This window comes from Bidens hawaiensis, unplaced genomic scaffold, assembly GCF_021521415.1.
Source record: "Bidens hawaiensis isolate Kalapana, Puna unplaced genomic scaffold, B.hawaiensis_p1.1 tig00029708_1, whole genome shotgun sequence".
Lineage (NCBI taxonomy): Eukaryota > Viridiplantae > Streptophyta > Magnoliopsida > Asterales > Asteraceae > Bidens > Bidens hawaiensis.
In genome coordinates, this window is record NW_027494938.1 from 113037 (window position 1) to 135599 (window position 22563).

Here is a 22563-nt window from a genome sequence, read left to right on the forward strand (position 1 = left end):
AGATTATTAGCTTGATTAAGTTTTATGATTTGGTCTTGCTTAATTATAGCTTGGTTCTTTAAACAATTTGTGTTTTCGATTATTAATTAAATACATCACTTGTTTGGTTCTGTTCATCAACACGTAGGGTTAGGCTCTTGTGTCATTGAACTAATGATCATCAACTATTATTACTCAATTAGTTGTCATAAAACATAAATTGGTAATTGGGTAGATCGAGTTCAATTGTGTCAACAATCGGTTAAGTTATCGTTTGTCATCACAATTAAATTAATAGGTCTAGTAATTACTGCGCAATCAAGTCAAGTGAATGTGGGATTAAGATTGAATATCACATTACCGGAACCTAGAGTGAATACCTTTTACTAATATTGTTTACAAATATTTTAAGTAATTGTTTTAGTTTTAATAATTAAATCATTTCAAAACCGCTTAACATCGTCTGTCCACCTAGGTTAATTAATTAATTAAAAGGTATAATTATAACTTGCACTTTTCTTGAGTCCCTGTGTAGATGAACTTACTTACCCGTACTAGTTATAGGTATTTAAGTCACTAGAATTAATTGTTTTTGAGTACACCCGACAGCCTACGTCAAAATGGCATTGTTGCCAAGGACTCAGCGCGTTTAGTGCTAGTTTAGTTTAGTTTAAATTAGCTTAATTTAGTTTAAATTTTAGTTTATTTTCTTTTCTTCGTTGATTTTACGTGGGGTGTGTTTGTTTCGTGTGTGCTGTTAATCTTTTAGGTTGATGCATACAAGATTTTCCAGAGACAAGGAGGTGCTGCAGTTTGATTCGGAAATTGAAAAGGCCGTGAGAAGAAACTGAGCCATTCAAAGAAGCAGTGAACCCTCAAAGCTAAAACAAGAAGACATGAACCATCCAGAGAATTACCCAGTCCCACCCACGTTTCAACCCAAAAACCAAAGCCCACCTCCAAACCAAGAACAACGCGTTCCACAAAACATTCCACAAAATATTCCACTCAATGACTTACCACCACCACCACTTACCCAACACATTCACCAAAACCGAAACCGTAGAGCTGGTGACCCGAATCAGAGACAGTACCACATGAGAGATGATCGGTTGATCAGGTCTGATCCACCAAACAATTGGGTCGAATTTGAATTTGAAAGGGTAGTCAATCGGCGGAGGTTATTTGATGATTTCGATGACTTTGAGGATGAATAAGAGATAAAAGATGTTTGAGGAGGTCGGTATTATAGAAGACAACACCCCCCCACCCCCCCCCCCCCCACCCCCAGCAACCAAACACCAGAGCCAGTTCAACGACCAAGAAACCGACAAGCCTAAAGAAGACAAGAGATTCCTGGGCCACAAATTCCCGAGTACGAGTTTAATGACAGAGTCCTGAGGGCATTTGTTCCACCACCCTGAATGGACCCATTCAGGGAGTTCAAAGCCACTTTATTACACAAGTGGCCAAGAACCATCTTCCCATTGTTATCCCGGTTAGAGACGGAAAAACGTTTTCGATAAGACAAAGCAGTTTGACCGGGATGCCTACTTTTCATGGGAAAGCTATAGAAGAACCATACCTTCACTTGAGCGAGTTCAATGCTATATGTGCCACCATCTCAAGTCAAAGGTTCACTGCTGATAAAGTTAAATTGGTGGTGTTTCAATTCAGTCAAAAGGATACAGCGAAGCAGTGGTTCGTATCCCTACCGTCAGCAAGTATCTATAAGTTGCAGGATTTAGCTCAACAATTTCTGGACGAATATTACACACCATAAAGAATGTCCAAGGCCCGAACCGCCATCAAAAATTTTAAGCAAGGAATGGGCGAAACATTCTATGAAGCCTTCACAAGATTCAAGAGACTTCTGAGAACCTGTCCCATCATGGGATAGCGTTGTGGGAACTAATCAAGGCTTTTCATGACAGTTGTATAACGATGATGTGCGGGATCTTCAGTCGACCACGAATGGGTCTTTCTTGACCAATGACGAAAATGAAGATTGGCAACACTTGGAGCGACGTGTGATGAACTCAAAAAGACAAGTTCAGTCAAATCGAATGGTAAAGAGGGTGGTAGTGAAAGTTGTAAATAGTGGGGGTTCGGATGATCTTATGGCACGAATATAAAGGAAGTTGGATCAAGTGATGAGTGCGGGTACGAGAGACAAGGGGAAGTCAGGTAGAACTTACCCGGTTTGTAAGGGTTGTGGAGAGATAGGCCATGAGGTGGCGAGTTGCAAAGTAGTGATAGAAGACGACAAAGAGGAAGAAGAGTAGGTAAATTTTGTGTAAGGGAAAAGGAGGTACAACAATAACAACATCATGAATTCAAATACCTACCACCCGGGCCTCCGAAACCACTCCAACTTTAGCTATGAAAACCCGAACACGCATCAAAACCCAAAATTTAAAGGTATTTCTCAAATAACAGGATGTCGGTCAAATCAGCGACAATATTGGGAACAATGGGGGTAACTGTTGATACATGTTTTGTACGTCTCTTGAAAGAGCTCAATCGGATCTAGATCTTGTGATTACAATGATGATCTCGTCAAGTATGAATACGATTAGGCTAGGATTACGTTAGTGTGTGTAGTGTGTGTGTTGAGAGAGCAATTGGACAGAGTAACGAGAGGAAATCAGGAAAATAGGAATTGTTACATTAATGAATATATTACAGGGTATATATAGGGGATGACTACATTCATTAAGTTAACACTTAACGAATGTATCATTCGTTACATTAACATATACGAATGAATACTTCATTCGTTAATACACTTAAAACATAACGAATAGCCCTCATTCGTTACCTCATTCGTTAATCAAGGTTAACGATTGAGCTTACATTTAATACAAATGCGTTACATTCGTTACAGAGTAACGAATGTAACTTACATTAGAGCGAATGGCATTTTACATTAAAGCCCCTATACTAATAAACTATTACATTAATATCCTGATAAAGACCGAGACGTACAAAACATGTATCAACAAACTCCCCCTCGTCTCAAGCTCTTTATCTTCATCTCTGGAACATCTTTGTCTTCCAGTCCACACAACTGTGAATCTTGTATGCATAACAGACACAAACTACTTTCTGGAATTGCATAGCAAGTTCATAGTCGCATACGTTAGCGAATCTGATCTGACTTGTAAATAACGCATCGTTATCAGACTCAGATAAGTTAACCAACCACAATGGATCATTAACACGTATGGTCTTTGTGTTTGACCCAGATCCATATACAATAACCGCTTCACTTGTATGATTGTCATAATACCAATAATTAAATGAGGTGAACAGACTCTGAGGGAATGTCTTCATAGGAGCCCTCATCATTGTCTTTGGTGGCTTCACTTGCAGTATCATCTTTCTCCAGCCCGTGCGAGGATCTATCTCATCAATGTACTTATGAGTTGGCACCTGTGGCTTGAAGAACTTGAAACCATAACGGGTTTCATGTAATAAATGAGTATAGAACCACCCAGCCCACTGATCATCTCCTCGATTCACGAACGGTCTGTTGACTAGTGTTCTAACGTCCCACCTTGGCATGGATAAAATATCGTGTGGGCGCTTGAAGTAATAAATACCGTGCTCCCACTTAACGATATATACTTTAAGCTTAGAATCAAACTGCCACGCGATTAAATCACCCTTCACGTCTTTTGCCGGTTTGTACCTTTTCATCTGGTATGCGGATGCTCGAGCCTTTGTCATTTTGACTTCCTCCCGTTCATGATAACGAAAGGTCTCTATCATCTTGTTCATCTTCGTTACGTTATGCTCGAACATACCATCCAAAGCACGTTTGCGCTTTCTCTCAGTTTCCGACAAGTGACTTGTTTCAGCAGCTTTATTCCACTTATCTATTTCTTCACGCAAACGACGTTCTGCTGCGTCAAAATGTTCTGTAGTGAAGAAAGGAATACCTAAATCGTTGTTGTTGTTATCGGTGTAGAACTCAGGATACTCCACAGCAGTAACATCTCCTACTTCCATTTCATCAAAATCAGGTACATTCCCACGAGGAATACCTGTATTCGTACTTTCTTCAATCTCCACATCTACGTCCACACTCTTTCCCAATTCCTCAACCTCATCTTCATTTAGATTCAGAAGCAAGGCTATTTGTTCTTTTGTTAATGAATGATCAACAAATTCACCTTCTTTGTTCTCATCTTCGTTTACCATGCTGTACACAATCCCATCCATACCCACAAACAGAATCATATTAGCCGGAATAACATTAATTGGCTTGGCTCTCGTGTAATCTTTGTATGGAACAATCTGAAGATTACTTGCTTCAGATCCACCACCAGTTCCCGAATCAGTCTTATTACCTGCCGACGGAGCAGAACTACCGCCTGGTTGCTGATCCACACCCCCTTCACCATCTCTATCATCCTCATCATTCTTTAATTTCTTCAATTCATCATCTTTACAAGTTAGCTGGAGAATAATTTCATCTTGTTTGTCTAATGAGATAACGAATGAGGGCTATTCGTTATGTTTTAAGTGTATTAACGAATGAAGTATTCATTCGTATATGTTAATGTAACGAATGACACATTCGTTAAGTGTTAACTTAACGAATGTAGTCAGCCCCTATATATACCCTATAATCTATTCATTAATGTAACAGTTCCTATTTTCCTGATTTCCTCTCGTTACTCTGTCCAATTGCTCTCTCAACACACACACTACACACGTTAACGTAATCCTAGCCTAATCGTATTCATACTTGACGAGATCATTGTTGTAATCACAAGATCTAGATCCGATTGAGCTCTTTCAAGTGGTATCAGAGCCGGAAGTTGCTCGTGATACGGTGTTCGTGTTCAACAGTTTTTGATCGGATTTGGAAGTGAATCAGTGGTTAACTGATGAAATTGATTGAAGATTCAAGTTCCTAATCAAAATCCGAGCATTCTTAATGTATTCAGATGTTTAATAGTGATGAATTGAAGAATCCGCCATGGATAGTTAAAGTATGATTTGATATGAATTGAACCGAATCAGTGCATAATTGGTGGAATTGATGTTATAATCGTGTTCCATATCAAATTCCGAGTTCACGAATATATTATGGTGGTGATTTGATGAAAATCTGAAGAATTCGCCATTGTTACAGCTTGAAGATATGTGTTTTCCGGCCACTGTAACTGTTTTTTCCGACGAAATACGTTTTTCTGGTGCTAAAGTAACCAACTAACGACTTATTCGTTAATTTAAAAGCTCATTCGTTATGGAGATTTATCGAATGAATTATTCGTTATGGGATTTAACGAATATGGATTTCTTAACGAATGAGATCCTATCCGTGCACTGTTCACACGAATGAGGGGAATTAACGTATAGAAGACATTCGTTAAAGGTTTAATGAATGTGAGTTTAACGTATAAGCTATTCGTTATGGGAGTTAACGAATGAGATCTATTCGTTCATGCGTAACGAATGTGGATGGTTGCTGGACGAATGGACACTGTTCTAGAGAAAGATGGCAGATAACGTATGAGGATGAGATTAAAAAAAATAAAAAAAGAGTATTTTCGGGAAATTTTCTTAAATGAAATTTTTCGGGGATATTCCGAATATATTAGATACTCTTCTCCTAAATTTTAGTGATATATTTTCTGGCCAACTTTTTACGCACATTGAGGGGTCGAGGGGGAGTAACCGACTAAGTTAACGAGAATTTTCCTGAAAAGTTTTAAAGATTTGGTCAAGACCTTGCCGAATTTGTCAAGAAATGGGGGAGATAAAAATTTCAAAGAGTTTATTCGATAGGTATCTTCCTACGTTTACAAGGATTTCTTGAAAAATTACTACAATTTGGGTGGTAATATATGATTGCAAAGCTACGTTTGACTAAGTTCGAGACTGTGTTTGTTCTTCGATTATGAATTGATTTGTTCGAGATTGAAACCTTACTATGTGGGATACGAGTGTCTGTCCGTTTACTTCTTTCTGAGGGACTTTGATCCTGATAATGTTGGCTACGAGTATTCAACGGATTGCTTCTGTTGAAGGGGGCAATTCTTGAATGGTTTGATCGTGTTGAATAATATACGTGTCTTGTCATCAGATTGATGAATTTGATCATTCGGGATTGATTAACAAAGGTTGGATCTCTTTATCGTATGCCCAAAACAGTAGTGCATCCAAGTGTATTGGTTGCCGAAGAGCTTCAAAGAGTTATATTTTGGGATAGACGTTATCGAGAGAGTGAAGACCGATGTGAAAGATGCGTTATGATCGGGTTGTTCATGAAGATGGTGACGAGGTTAAACGTAAAGATATTTTTACTTTACCGGTGCGACAGATAGCCGATGACTTGCTGCTAATTGATTTGTTAGATTGATCCATATCATATGCCAGTTGGATGATCGGAATGATCACCTGGATATGCTTATTTGAGGGGGAGATGTGATACGAGTAGCTACAAGTTACTTGTTTGCTTACAAAGAGATCTGTGATTTATGTTTATGTAACGTTATGCTGCCGGATTCTCTCTAGATCCTTAATGTATTCATCATCCATGTAATGTATCAATGATTAACGTATTGAACACGACCTTTAACGTATCGATCTGCGACTAGATTCATGGCTCGTAAACGTTCCTATAACGTTTTTACAGTAACGGTCAAAGCGGGTACAATTAAAGAGAGTCGGGGGGTACAACAAGAGTTATCAAAAGAATTATCAGCAAGGTCAGCAAAGGCAAGGGGCAACTCAAGGTCAAAGTTCTTCGCAAGATTTGGAAATTCTGACATTATTGAAAGATTTAAGTCAAAGAATGGAGATTCAAAAGAAGGCAAACAACGCAAGAGACAAACAGATGAGCCAATTAGCTGAGGAGTTGGCCACCTTGAAGACAGATCCGAAGAAGCTACCGAGTGACACATTGAAGAACCCAAATCAACCAGGTAGCAGCTCTTCGAATGGTAAGAATGCCCACGTCAACCAGGTAAGTACCCTTAGAAGTGGTAAAGTTTATGATAATAGGGTAGCTCTACCACTTTTCATTGAGGGTGTGATGGAGGACTTGGGAGAAGATGGGAAGAGTGATGATGAGGTCAAAATTGAACCGAGAAATAAACTCGACAAAATAACTAACAAAAATATAAATGAATCGGTAACTAAAACAGGAACACCAATCATCAAGGATACGGGCTCAACGAGTAAAACCGTTCCGTTCCCTTGGGCATTGGTGAATCCTGGGACCTCATCGGCACTTAGAAAGAGGGGACCACAACAGGAGGAAATGTGGGAAATATTCAAACATATTAAAATCAATTTACCCCTAATAGATGCAATTAAACAAGTCCCTGCATATGCAAAATATTTAAAAGACTTGTGCACTCAAAAGCGAACTCATAAGTTGCCAAAAACAAGTTGACTTAACTGCAAATATGAGTTCGGTTTTGACGGGTCTCCTCCCACCCAAGCTACATATATGATCCGGTAATGCCAATTATACCCATTCAAGTGGGCGATTTTAAAATGACAAGGGCGTTGTTAGATCTTGGAGCCGGGATGAGTATTCTTCCAGGAAGCTTATACGACCAATACAATTTTGATCCCCTTAGAAAAGCTGACACCACCGTGGTATTGGCCGATTTGACACTTAAGCTTCCTAGGGAAATCGTGACCGATGTGATTATGATGATAGAAGATTTTTTTTACCATGTTGACTTCTTGGTTCAAGACTATGTGGCAGTTGACCCGAAACAGCAACCGAACGTGATTCTCTGTCGGCCCTTTTTGGCCCCCGCAAGTGCTTTGATAAACTGTTGAACCGGGGAAGTGGACATGCTTTTGGTAATAAGAATCTTAGGCTTAATGTGTTTTCAAAAGTGTGTAACCCTCTAGTGAGTGACGAATGCTTCGCGGCTGAAGTCATTGACGGGTTGAACCCTCACGAAAGTGAGGAAGATGCCACAGAGGAGTGTGCTATTTGTTACAAGGAAACAGTTGAGCATGCATTGCAATTGCAAGATCAAGAGGAGACAGCAGAGCTATATGCTTCAAGTATTAGGAAACCGCCATGATCTCAGCAGGTAGAGAGGTTGCCTGACTTGATTAATTCTAAGTTGAAACCATCATTGGAGAGTCTGCCGGTTGTGGAGTTGAAGGAGCTCTCGAGACACCTCAAATATGTATTTTTGGAAGAAAGAGAGGCTTTTCGCCTCAAATTTGGAAGAAGATCAAGAGAAGGCATTGGTGGAAGTCCTGAAAGAGCACAAGGCGGCTATTGGTTGGACGATAGCAGATTTGAGAGGGATCAGCCCGTCCATCGTCATGCACAAGATCATAATCGGTAAAACCCGCTCATGATGCACAAAGACGGTTAAATCCAAACATGCGGGAGGTTGTGAAGATGGAGGTTTTGAAGTGGTTGGATGCGGGCATCATCTTCTCGACTTCAGATAGCACATGGGTAAGTCCAACTGATGTGTTGTAAAACACACTTAGTTTCCGCACCTTTTATCTACGGATTATATTATATTTAATGTGTTTTAACTCGTTTTAAATAGCTTTTACATATTAATCTTTATCTTGCAGGCTATGGGTGGAAGATTGAAGAAACCGAGCTTTTCGAGGAGTTTACGAGCCTTTTACGCATACATTTTCAAGTAAAAACTCAAGGCCCGACATGTTTACATGTTATACAAGCCCATGTCTTACACTAATCAAGATATAAAAAAAATAAATACCCTAAGGAAGGCTATAACCTGCCGATCGCAGCTGAGCAGAAAAGAAGAAAGGAGAAAAAGTTTTTTGCAAGCTAAGTCTTGGTGTCTTGGCGGCTAGGGAAGGAAGAAGAAGGCAAGGGCAAGTCTCGTGATCGTTTACCATCAATTTTACAGCCAAGGAGCAGCCCGGAATCACTCCATATCCTTCCATCTTTTACATTGTTCATCATATTATTTTACTTGTTCAATTGATTACATAGTTTTGCAATTGTGTTAGAGATTGACTTGTTTATGATTTCTATTGATTATTGGATGATTGTTAAGATGTTTGAGATGAGTTTAATGATGTTTTTAATGAGTACTCATGGCTGTCCAAATATGATTAGAGGCTAATCTTGTTAGTTCTACCTAGGAATGATGATAATTATTAGTGTTTGATGAGCTTGTTGGATTGTTTGATTGATAGATGTTAATTGTTATTGTAAAGTTTGATTTAGACATGAAATAGGTTGTGTTTAGTGACTAGAAATTTTGGTGATTCATTGCATAAACCCCGTGTGTTGGTTAATTGGTTTTGTGTTGATTGATCGGTGCATAGTTTGATTCTAGACTTTGTGTTTAGGGTTTGTTTGTGGTAGGAAAAACCGTAGGGTTTTGTTGCATGATTTATTGGATTAACTACAGCGGTTATACACCTTCTTAGAGACCGAGAGGTGATAAGAAGGTAGGGTCGTCTCATTACCTTTGCATGCTAGAATAAGGATTACGCGAGAGTGAGTTCGTTTCTTGTTAGGTTTAGGTGTTTTGAGCGACTAGTTGATCTATTTTGGTTTAAGTTGAATTGTTCCTCTATCCTTGGTTGTGTAGTATTCATTGCCATTAGGGTAGAGTGTTGGTGAGACCGAGAGGTGAGTCAACATTAGAACACGTAGCAATTGTCTCCCGGTTTGGTCGTTTTAGTCGATTTTGAGTAGTTTAGGCTTGTTGAGTGAGACCGAGAGGTAATCCAATGAGCCCGAGCGATCCTTAGTCGTGTCATCCTTAGGAACCAGTGTCTAGATATCATTCAATCCATTAGCTTGTTAGGCCTACAGTTTGATTCAAACCTAGGTAGACGTTTTTCTCCATCCTAAGTTAAAACAATTAGTTCCCCGTTAAGTTTTCTATTTTAGGTAACTTTTATCAGTCAGTTAGGTTAGTTCAGTTAAGTAATTAAAAAAAAAATCAATTAAATATTATTCTAAGGTAGGTCTTGTCTAGGGTTAGTAATCATTAGCGTCTTACGTGTCCACGTGTTCGATACTCGGACTTCCTAGGTCTATACTACTTGCGATCGGTACACTTGCCGGTTGTGTGTGGTTTTAGGATTTTCGTTTTATATTTAAAGCTTAGTTTTGAGGGTCATTATTATAGGGTTATCCGATGCACATCACCAACACAAAAAGTTCCGAAGAAGGCAGGTATCCAGATAATCAGTAATGAGAAAGGTGAGGAAATTGCCACCCGACCAGTAACCGGGTGGCGAATTTGTGTTGATTATAGAAAGCTAAATGCGGTAACATCCAAAAACCATTTTCCTTTGCCGATTATTGACCAAATCATCGAGAAACTTGCAACTCTGAAATTTTATTGCTTTCTAGATGGCTATTCGGGGTACAATCAGATTGCTATTCACCTCGATGACCAACATAAGACCACTTTCAAATGTCCATATGGTACTTTCGCATTTAGGTGAATGCCTTTTGGTTTGTGTAATGCCCCTGCCACCTTTCAAAGGTGTATGATGAGTATCTTTTCAGATATGGTCGGGGATTCACTCGAAATTTTTATGGATGATTTTTCGATTTTCGGTTCATCTTTTGAAAAATGCTTAAATGAATTACTAAGGTTTTAAAAAGATGTGTGGAAACAAAATTTGGTCTTGAGTTGGGAGAAAAGCCATTTCATGGTTCAATAAGGGACGGTACTGGGACATGCCATCTCAAGTAGGGGGATTGAGTTTGACTGTGCTAAAATCCAAATCATGTCTAATTTACCGCCACCTACTAATATGAAGGGGATAAGGGCATTTTTGGGTCATGCCAGTTTTTACCGACGGTTCATTAAGAATTTTAGTGTCATAACTAAACCGTTGTGTAATTTGCTATTAAAAGATGTGCCATTTGTTTTTTAATAAAGAATGTCTTAATGCTTTTAATGTGCTAAAAATAAATTGGTTGAAGCCCCTATCTGATGTCACCTGATTGGTCACTTCCCTTTTTGATTATGTGTGATGCAAGTGGCTACGCGGTCGGGGCCGTGTTGGGTCAATGGGTGGATAAGAAGCCTGTTGCCATATACTACGCGAGCAAAACCCTTTCCAATGTTCAAATTAATTATACCACTACGGAAAAGGGGTTGCTTGCGATAGTGTATGTGTTAGATAAGTTTAGGATCTTCCATTTGGGGGAGCAAGGTTATTGTGTTTTCAGATCACAGCACAGTCAAGTACTTGATGAAGAAGAAAGATGCAAAGTCGCGCTTGATCATATGGATTTTACTGCTCCAGGAATTTATGTGGAGATCCGTGACAAGAAGGGAAGCGAGAATGTGGTAGCGGATCACTTGTCGAGATTAGTGGGACAAGAAGAGGAGAAAGATGAAAGGGCCATTAATGAATCATTCTCGGATGAGCAATTGTTTTCTGTTTCAACTTTTCCATGGTATGCTGACATCATTAATTTTCTTGTTGCAGATACAATTCCGAAGTTTTGGCCAAGGAAAAAGAAGCAGCATTTCCTCTCCCAGGTAAAACATTATGTGTGGGAAGATCCGGATCTTTTCAAGGTTGGAGCGGACCAAGTGATGAGGCATTGGTACCAGAGGAGAGGTTAGGAGTGTCTTACATCATGCCCACTCATCATCTTGTGGAGTCCATTTCAGCATTCAGAAGACAGGGCATCGCGTGCTTGCATGTGGATTTTACTCGCCTACCGTCTTTAAAGATGCAGCATCATTTGTTAAAAATTGTGTTAGATGCCAACAAATGAGTGGCATCTCAAAAAGGGACGAGATGCCCATGCAATCGATCCTCGTTGTCGACATCTTTGATGTTTGGGGGATGGATTTCATAGGACCGTTCCTTAATTTATTTTGTAATTTGTATATCTTGGTGGCGGTCGATTATGTGTCTAAATGGGTAGAAGCAATCGCCACCAAGACAAACGACCATACCGTTGTTTGTAAGTTTGTCCAGTCTAATATATTTTCACGATTTGGTGTCCCTCGCATTATCATTGGTGATGGGGTTCCCACTTCAAAAATTTTAATTTCGGCAAACTACTTAAACAGTATGGCGTAAACCACTGAATTGCCACTCCATATCACCCTCAAACAAGTGGGCAAGTGGAGGTTTCTAATAGGCAAATCAAAGAAATTTTACAAAAAACGGTAAAACCCCATCGTAAAGATTGGTCAAACAAATTAAGTGATGCTTTATGGGCTTACCGCACTGCTTATAAAATGCCTATTGGAACCACCCTTATCGGTTGGTTTATGGAAAAGGGTGTCATTTACCTGTTGAGCTAGACCATCGTGCGTTATGAGCAGTTAAGAATATTAACCTAGACTATGAGTGTGCAAGCAAACGGAGAAAGTTGAACATATGCGAGCTAGAAGAGTTATGAGATGAGGCATGTGAGTGTGCATCCGCTTATAAATACAAGATGAAGAGAGTTCACGATGCCAAGTTGAGGAGAAAGACGTTCGAAGAAGGACAACGAGTATGGTTGTATAACTTGAGAGTGAAACTTTTCCCGGGAAAACTAAAGAGCAAGTGCATGGATGGGACCATACCAAGTTAAGCGGGTTGGTAAGTTTGGAGAAATCGAGATTAAGAATTTCGATGATCACCTGAGGCAAGTTGTCAATGGGCATCGTTTTGAAACCTTACTTGGAGGATGTGGATCTAAACAATGAGATACACGAGTCGGAAGTTTGCTTCTTGGCGGATGAGCCGACTTATTCGGTATATTGAGAAGAACCAAGGAATGCCAAGTTGTAGACATTCAATTCAGCGCTAACCGGGAGGAAACCCGGCATTTGTAAGTTGTATTTTTGTATATTGAGTCTAGTTAGTTTAATTGTTTTCCTCGAACTTGCAGTGTAAAGCAAAGATCGAGTGTGGGGATGCGACATTGTTGATCGTTGTCGAGAGGATTTGGTAAGTAAGATTGTCGCTAGAGGGAGCCCCAGGTACGTATGTGTTGGGTATATTGTGACCGAAGTTGGTGACGGGGGAAGATAACCCAAGAAACATAAAAAATAGATATTTTTGAACACTGAAAATCGTCAAATTTGTCTGTGAAAAGTACCCTTCGCACTACGCGAAGAAGTATTGAGAGTGTCCTTCGCATGATGGGAAGGACAAAAGTTCAAACAATGAATCACTTCTTCATGCAACGCTAAGGATTGCCATTTTCCGGTTCGCGCTACGCGAAGTTTCAAAACCCTAGATATTTATTTTTGTCGTTCGTGCGACGCGAAAATTTAAGCCATGTTTCTTCGCGCAATGCGAAGAAAGCCAGATCTGCAGAAAAAAAAATATAACAGCCGACTTTTTCAATTTTTTCACCGTTATCCCCACTAGATTCCCTCTTATCACATTCATATTACACCGCCATCACTACCCACCATCACCACCGTTGCCGGCCGCCGCCACCATTAAATTTACCTAATTGTTATCATCTTGCTCTAATCCAAGTCAAAGGTATGTTCTTGATTTCGATTAAATCGGGTTATGGGTTATTATGATATTAACTCCAGATTGTTTATGCATGCTTGCTAGTGGGTGTCGTTTGGTCGGAATTATTTGAGTAGTTAGTGCGGGTTGACGGGTTTGATTGGTTTATGGGGTATTTTATTGTCAGGATTAACCGGGTTTTGTCAATTGTTTAAGTTTGGGCCCGAATTTTGAATGTGTTGCTGTGTTTTGGAAGTTTCGGGTCATCGGAATTATTTTCCAGTGAAGCTTTTTGTAAAATTGCGGAATTTTGTTGAAAGAATTTTCGTGTCGAGGTGTGGGGATTTTGAAGTTTGGTTGTTAGCGAGGGGTTTATGGTCAATTTTTTAAAGATTATGCGACATGTTTTATTTGATTGTGACGGTTTACACCTACATAGAAATTGGTTGTTAGGTTGTTGGAAAGGATGTTAAATGATTTAACAATTTCCACGTGCATTTTGAGGATATTTTTTAAGTGTTTGGAGTCTTATATTAAGTTTTAAAAAAATCTCAAAAATATTTTTCTTTTATTACAAAAAAAATCACAAAAATATTATTAGTTTTATTTTATTACTTAGTGTATCCTTTATTTTACTGGGTTTTATTTTATTAAATTATTAGTTTTATTTTATTTTATAGTTGAGGATAATCGCGACCGAAATGCTATACGGTTGTCACCCGAGGTTTCTCTTGACATAAACTGATTGTTTAAAATTAATTGCAGATGTCGAGGAAATGATCGAAGAAGCAGCAAACTTTTGATTATTCATCACAGCAGTACACGAGGCCACCGATTAACTATGAGGTCGAAGAGATACCAGTTCATGGAGCAGCTGTCAATGGCATTACCGGTGGAGAGGATGAGTACCATATTATCCTAAAGTTCAGTACAAACACCCCGAAGAGGGAGATTTTTTAGCGGATCGTAATGTGGAGTTGTTGAGAATCGTACTTTTGATTGTGGGTTGTTAGCCACCCTGGGAAAGGTGGAGTGAGTTCAGAACTACTTGGGTACGCGTTGGACTAATATTTTAGAGTTTCGTGAGACTCAGTATGAGGAGTTAGTTTATGAGTTTTATTCGTTCTTTCGACACCCGATTGGAAATTTTGACGAGTCACATGCAGTCAGTTTTTCTTTGGGGAGGCAGTTGTATGAGATGTTTGTGCCGAGTTTTGCGGTAGTTGCAGGTTTATATGGTGAAGATGAGGTGGATAGTCCGGCTTTCAGATAGAGTATTCGGGGATTCACGACTAGTTCCCGTCCTCATTGGATATCGATTATTAGATTGGGTACTTTCTTGAGTACCGTTGCTAATGGGGAGCACTCGAGCAGTGTCGTCTCTTCTATGATCCGTGATATGGTGCACAGGTATATTCACCGAGTTATTTCTTCCAATTTCATGGGCTGCCAGTCGGGTCAGGACAAGTGTAGTAATTTAGACCTGTTATGTTTAATGGGGACTGTTGGAGGAGAGAACGTGAACATGGCTACTTTGTTGTTGAATTTATAGGGTAGAGAAGGTCGTAGGGCTGACACGGCTGCGACGAGATTGTCATTGGGGCCCACCATCACAAGGATGGCCAGTATTTGGGGGTTTTTGGGAAACACCCGATAGAGTATTTTAGTCAGGGGCCCGACACGGGTGTTGTTGGTCTTGATGATGCCCAAAAGGCGGGCATTTTTACTTATGATGAGCCACCGTAGTGGGTTGTGGTGAGAGGTAGTGGTCAGGGTAGTTCTCGTAGGCAGCATGTGGAGAGACCACCTGCCCAACCACGCAAGAGATCATAATGACAGCCAAGCCCGCCACCAGCACCCTCAACCTATGACTTTAGACTACGTGTTTGAGCGCCAACTATAGATGCATGATGAGTCACGAGGTTATAGGGATGAGTTTCATGGGTATAGAGACGAGATGAGAGGGTAATTTAGGACCATGTTTGACCATTGGAGCATTCCATTGTCGGGGTCTTTGCAGTCGCCACCGCCTGATACGGGTGGCTATGGAGACATAGGAGGTGGTTATGGTGGGTATGCTAGTTATGGTTCTGCTGGAGGAGGATATGGTGGTACGGGTAGTTATGGGAATGTTTCAGGAGGATATGCTGGTTATGGGGGATATGGTGATGTTAGTTCAGGAGGTTATTATGGAGAGGCAGGAGGTTTTGGAGCCAGCGAGGCCAGTGACGGTGATGATGATAATTCTGATGATGAGGAGTAGTTGTTGATGGCAGCAGCCAACCCAACCGATATTTGGGGTTTTGTTTCCATTTTTCCTTTATTTCTGTTTTTATTATTCTATGGCCTGTACTGACATTTATATTATTATGCTAAATGGGAAACTGAATCGGGCAGTTCAGTTAGGTAACTTATGGACTTATTTATTTGATGCCTGCTCGTATATTTTTGTTATATTTGAACTTTGTGGGTGTAGTTCACTATAAACCCTCACGGGACCATACTCGTCCGCCCGAGCTGCCGGGGGTTTGAAGGGCTTGTTGCATAAGCTAAATGCAATCGTGATTCCTATGAAAGTGAGTTAGGTCTTTTAACATTTTTACTCGTTTAACAAATTTGGTTGTGAAATTTACTTAAACTCGGTTGGTAATTTAAAATTAATGATTTTGCAAAACGATTTAAAAGACCCATATTTTTAATACTTGTGAGAAGCGTGCCTCTACATGTTTGAGAGTTTGCAGATTTCGTTTTGAGAGTTGAGGAGTTAAGTTTACCGAGAGCACGAGAGTTGCATATGAGTGTTTTATTTTATATTAGGTGATTTCGTTTTCATAATCTTCTTTATTTTTCTAGTTTTTATGTTAGAAGTGTAATTGTATTTGTGTATAATTAGTAATAACCATCACATTAAGACCGGTTTTAAAATTGATCAAAGTAAATTTTTACCCCGTCCCTAGTTATGTTAAGTGATAAATTTTAAAACATTGAGGACATTGTTTGCCTCAAGTGTGGGGATGGGAGAGAAATTGAAAATTTAAATGTTTAATGTTCCTTGAATTAAGAGTTTTTGCAAAATAATGGAAAATTATAGAAAAATCGGGGATTGTTTATCAAAATTATTATATATATGAGATAATAAAAACAGGAATGCACTTAATTTGGGATGTGTAGGTAGGCTCAGCTTTAAGAATGAAAGGATGCTTTGGTTGTTAACTTAATTGAACTTTAAAATTGCTTGATTTTTAGTGGGAAACACCATCAGGGTTTTGTTTGTTTAGCTACGCCTGTGTAAGGATTGGAATGAAAGTTAGGCCATACTCAAGTCTTTCGCTAAATTTGATCACCAAAAAGAAATTTTAAAATATGAGTAGTCTATTGTACAATGCTTGGATAGGCTTAACGTTAGAGTATGCTAGATGGCGTGTGATATAAATATAAAATAAAATATTGCTATTTAAGTGGTTAACACTTCATAGGCGTATGGTTTTATAGCCTTGAATCCTGTATTGATGGGATGCTCCGGGGTTCGGAAACCATGGGTATGTATGCAGTTTATCATCTGGGTATGCGTATTTCCTAAGTGGATTTATGTATATTAAAAAAGCTTAAAAAGAGCAAACCCGCAGTTTATATGTCAAATTATAAGTCACTAAACATGATCACTACATGCTTTAAAAGTACAAATTCACTACTGACTTGATCATCCACGCTGTTAGTCATACGGGTCCCCATGCTTGCGTCTCATTACCATTAAGAAATGGACCACACGGGACACGTCATATGTAAGCCCCACAGATGAATTCGTGCATACTCACCTATGGAGATGGACTTTGGGGTATTGCTTGATAACGGAGTATGTCATGTAGTGGGGACTATTTGCTAGTTAGTTACTTAATTGCACCTTGATAGTATCTAATGGCCATTCTGGTAGACTTTGATGGTTAAGTTTTGGTATTGGTTCGATAAAGATACCCATGATTGTCTTAGCTGTTACATATGGGCTTAAAATTGTACAAATGTGCAAAATTTTGATCATCTAATTTCAATATTTAAGTCAAGTTGGGGTGGTCTGGTTTGGTAAATCCATAATGAAGCATGGTAAGGCGGCTTCAGGGCTTTGAAAGTGTGGGTTCCATTTTAAATCATATGAATTAATAAAACCACCACACCTTATTTTTCCTGGTAAGTATTGAGGCATGGATTTAAGTGGATAACAATATCGGCAATCGCGGTTTTTGTGTTCCTTGTGCTTAAATAAGATAACCTAAAAAGCATTTTGTAAAAATAGTTTCTAATTCTAATTCTATTGCAAAGTCTTATGGGGGCGAAAAAGGATAAGTGTGAGGATGTGATGGTTGGGTAAAAGTTAGGTATTATTAGATATTAATTCGTTATAATTAATTAAATAAATGAATGAACATTGGTACTTCAAGCATCGTTATGTGTTTCAGGACATTGGACGCTATGGAGGCTTATCGGGAATGATTTACGAGCTTGGAACGAAGACTTAGAAATGCTGGAATGGGAGTGCACGCAGCACGAGGAAGAATAAAGAAATGAAAATAAATCTGCTGATGTTTTGTCCTTCGCGCGACGCGAAGGACTGGTGAAGATTCTTCGCGCGACACAAAGTTCTAGATTGCATGCCCGACTATTTTGACCTTCGCGCGACGCGAAGACAGGCCCATTTGCCGTTCGCACGACGCGAACCGCCTTAATCCGAAGAAAATTAGGGTTAATCACTATATAAACCCATTTAAGCCACCATTCATCATATCATTACTTCCAGAGGCTGAAGAGACATCCTAGGGCGACTTCCGACCATCCCAAAGCTTCCAGTTCGTCTTGGGTTTGCATGTTCATCAAGATAAGTGATTTTGACATAATGTCGATGCTCTGCTAAAACCTTAGTGTTCATTCTAGATTAGGGTTTTGTGTATTTCTTCTTAAGACCAGATTCATTGTGCTTAAAGATTAATAGCTTGATTAAGTTTTATGATTTGGTCTTGATTAATTATTGCTTGGTTGTTTAAACAATTTGTGTATTCAATTATTGATTAAATACATCACTAGTTTGGTTTTATTCATCAACACTTAGGGTTAGGCTCTTGTGTCATTGAACTAATAATCATCAACTACTGTTGCTTAATTAGTTGTCATAAAACATAAATTGGTAATTGGGTAGATCGAGTTCAATTGTGTTAACAATCCGGTTAAGTTATCGTTTGTTATCACAATCAAACTAATAGGTCTAGTAATTACTGCGCAATCAAGTCAAGTGAATCTGGAATTAAGATTGAATATCACATCACCTGAACCTAGAGTGAATACCTTTTGTTAATATTGTTTACAAATCTTTTAAGTAATTGTTTTAGTTTTAATAATTAAATTTTTTCAAAACCGCTTGGCATCGTCTGTCCACCTAGGTTAATTAATTAGTTAAAAAATAATAATTATAACATGCACTTTCCTTGAGTCCCTGTGGAGACGACCTTACTTACCCGTACTAGTTATAGGTATTTTAGTCACTAGAATTAATTGTTTTTTAGTAGACCGCGACAGCCTACGTCAGAATTACCGGGGACAACAATCAAATGACAAAGCTTATTATTTCTCTTTTAAGCTTCTTGAAAATAATACGCTTTGAACACGGTTAAACAATGATGAAAACCCGAACAAATTTGACTTTTTCAGTTTGGTCAATCCAAATAACCACCAGTTTCTTGACTGAAAAATATCTTTGAAACACTTTGTCCGGTTCTTAATCTTCTATCAATGTTAGACCCAAATGTCCAAGAGAATTTACTTGTTTGAACAAACCCGCGGCTGGCATGTCCGTTCAACAAAAAATTCTACATCTGGCCTAGAAAAATTAATTCAGCCCAAAAGAAAACAACTAGTTGGTCCATTATCAAATGGTTCTAGCAACCTATAGTAGATTAGAAGTAAGCCCGGCCCATAACCACTAACTAAAAAATATCCAGGAGAGTTTAAAAAAAACACAAATCCTAGAAGAAAAGGCAGCCGCCAGTTACGTAAAATTTTCCGACTAGTCACTATAAGCTTCCATCATCCAAAGGACAACCAAACATCACTGTAGCCTCTCTGATCTACCATCACGGGAGCCAAATCGAGTCAATCTTGTCGTCAGAAATCGACTTGTCGTCGGATATTAAAGTGTCATCGGAAAAACGGAAACCCTAGTCACCAGTGACCACCCTGTCTGGAAAATCATGCTTCGACCTATTTAATAAACCACCATTAATCGGCTCCCTTCGCCGGAAAAACGATCTCCGGCCAACCACCCTTTCCCGTCTCTCCTTTCTCACTCCACCTACGACCACAACATACCATAACCAATGTACGTCATCATTCCATACCCTACCACCGGAACATCGATAGCCGGAAAACCGACCTCCTAAAACAATCAGAGATAACCGACACTGATATCGGAGTTTGATGTACATCTCCAATCTCTGGAACCGTCTCCGAAGAAGAACCCGGCTCGCCAGAATTTTGGCGTATGGCAAAACAGTCTAGAAATGCCTGATCTACAAAAACGAACTTCTAGAACGATTATTTCCAACTTTTTTTCCAAAATCTTCAAACTATATTTTCATAACTTCAACGGGTCTTCAAGAAATTAACGTCTCGGTTCGGGTAATCACGGAAATAGAACCTGAATATCAAGAACAAAGTTAAATCAGTTAAGTCAAGCCCAGTCTGATACCACTTGTAGGTCCCGAAACCGGATCTGACAACGAACGACTTTGTTCTTAATAAACGTTCGAGACGGGTACGGTAAATCAAACGACCGAACATAAATATAAAGATAAGATAGATGAACAATCGAGTAATCCCAAGATTTATATATTGAATTAGAACCGACCCCACCCAAGGTGAGCCCTCTTGGATGGGTGATTTACACCATAAAAAACACACACATAAAAGACAACAAAATGATATATTTATAGCCTAACACATTTGTTCTAGAAGTCTTATTCAATTGAAGCTAAACGCGTGTGCCAAAGCCCTCGTTTCATGTCCGGTTTTCTCGCCAACATAAATTATTAACTTGACTGTAAATATATAATGGGTTTCATAATTTAATATCGCAAGTCACAACTTTTTCACTTTATAGTCTGAAACCACGGCTTGAATCAATTTATATGCATGTGTTGTATTTCGATCATGCTATTCTCGTTTGGATATATGTGTGGGGCATGTATCACAATTTCCCAGATATATATAAAGAAAATATCTTTATTAGTTTTGTTAATATCATTTTTAATAAATTATGACTCAATTCCTACACTAACATTATTCATCAGTTCTATTAATTTTTTTTTCGTTTTTGCAATTTAACTTAACCACCCTATATGTAAACAACAAAACATAAAATATAGGAAAATTTTCTAAAATAGCTCATGAGAGAGTTCCCAAACTAGCCATTTTTTCTTTAAAATTTTTAGAATTTGAACTTTCCAGACGTATTGGAAAAAGATAATAATATAGGGGTAGCTTGCCAAATTTCAAAGGAAAGTTAGGGAGGAGACCAAACAAAATCGGGCCAGGCTCGGCTCGTTGGCTCGATCTTAAGCTCGTTTAATTTCAAAATCGAGCTAGAGCCTAGCTAAGTTGCCTCGTTAAATTTCGAACCCAAGCTTGAAACCACCCTGGCTCGACTCATGAATAGCCCTAGTTTTTATTTACATGTAACGAAATTTCAACTGTCCTTAGTTATTTGACGCTTTAGGTTTGACTCAAAAATTCCCTATAGACAACCCCAACAACTGGAAATTTTTGTTTAAATAATAGCTCACTGTATAAATTTAACAATTTTACAATGAATAATGAAAACCAAGTTAATTTACATATAACAAGTTTCTACTTTCTAGTTTCTACTACACCCATGATGGGCCTGATGCGATATTCAGCCCATTGGGATTAGTACAGCCTAAATCATTATTATTATTATATATAACAATTTAGAAGTTTGGTGCCGCAAGACCTTAATTGGTTCACGTGGCGGCACCAACTTCTGACAAATCATCAATTTTATTTTTTTTTTTAATTTCAGTTTCAATATCGTAACGAACGTAACCGATATCAACCAAATTCAGATCGACTATCTGCCGTAATGCTCGGGTTTTTCCGATCGTTTTTTTATGTTTCTGTGTGTTCTACAACTGTAACAAACATCATTGGTGCGCGTGGCGACACCATCTTTTGACATGTCATACAATATTTGGATATTTCTTAGTTCAGTATCGTAATGAACGTGACCCAAACCAACCCAATTTGCATATACTCGCCGAACGCCGGGTATCGACCAATGTTTTGTTTTGTTTTTTAGTTCCTATGTCATAACGAACGTAACTGGAATCGACCCAATTCGCGTTGGCTTGCCGCTGTAACGTCTGAGATTTACCGACCCAATAAACATCGGTTTAAATGAGTTATTTTCTTGTATAATAAGTTGTGCAAGTATTTTGACGTTTGCTAATTTAATCTTTAGGTTTAGTGTCAATTTCATAACGAAGTTAACTGATACCAACCAAATTTGTGTTGCTTTGATCATAAGTTGTATTTGTTTTTTCTTTAATATGCTAATTTTTTATATTATAAGTCATAACAGTGTCAATACTGTTTTCTACGTTGACCGATTAAGGTTTTCAGTTTAGCATCGTTATCATAACGAACTTCTAACAATCGAATGCACGTTAACGTATCGCCGCGATCAAGCGAACTTCTACCAACCAAGTACACGTTAATGTACCGCCGCATCGCGGCGGGTACAAACCTAGTTATTGTATAAATAAAAATCAACTGCTGATGCAGTAATTATGAAATCTTCATGATAAGTTAACAAAGCAACCCAGTGACGGTTTCAAGTTGGGCAAGGGGTTTTCTCACCTATAGGTGGGTTCCTCATATTCTGAGAGTGAATTGAGAGGATCGGGTGGGTCAATGCTCATCAGTCATCCAAATTAGCTGTTTGGAAGAAAAAAAACACTGAAGAGCTGCACTGACGGTTTCACTTCAGCTGAAGCTGCAGGATCTAAGACAAATACAAGCTAAAAATATAAATGACTAATTATCATGAAATTGACACATAATTTCGTCTTTGCTGTCATTTTACTATATATTTTT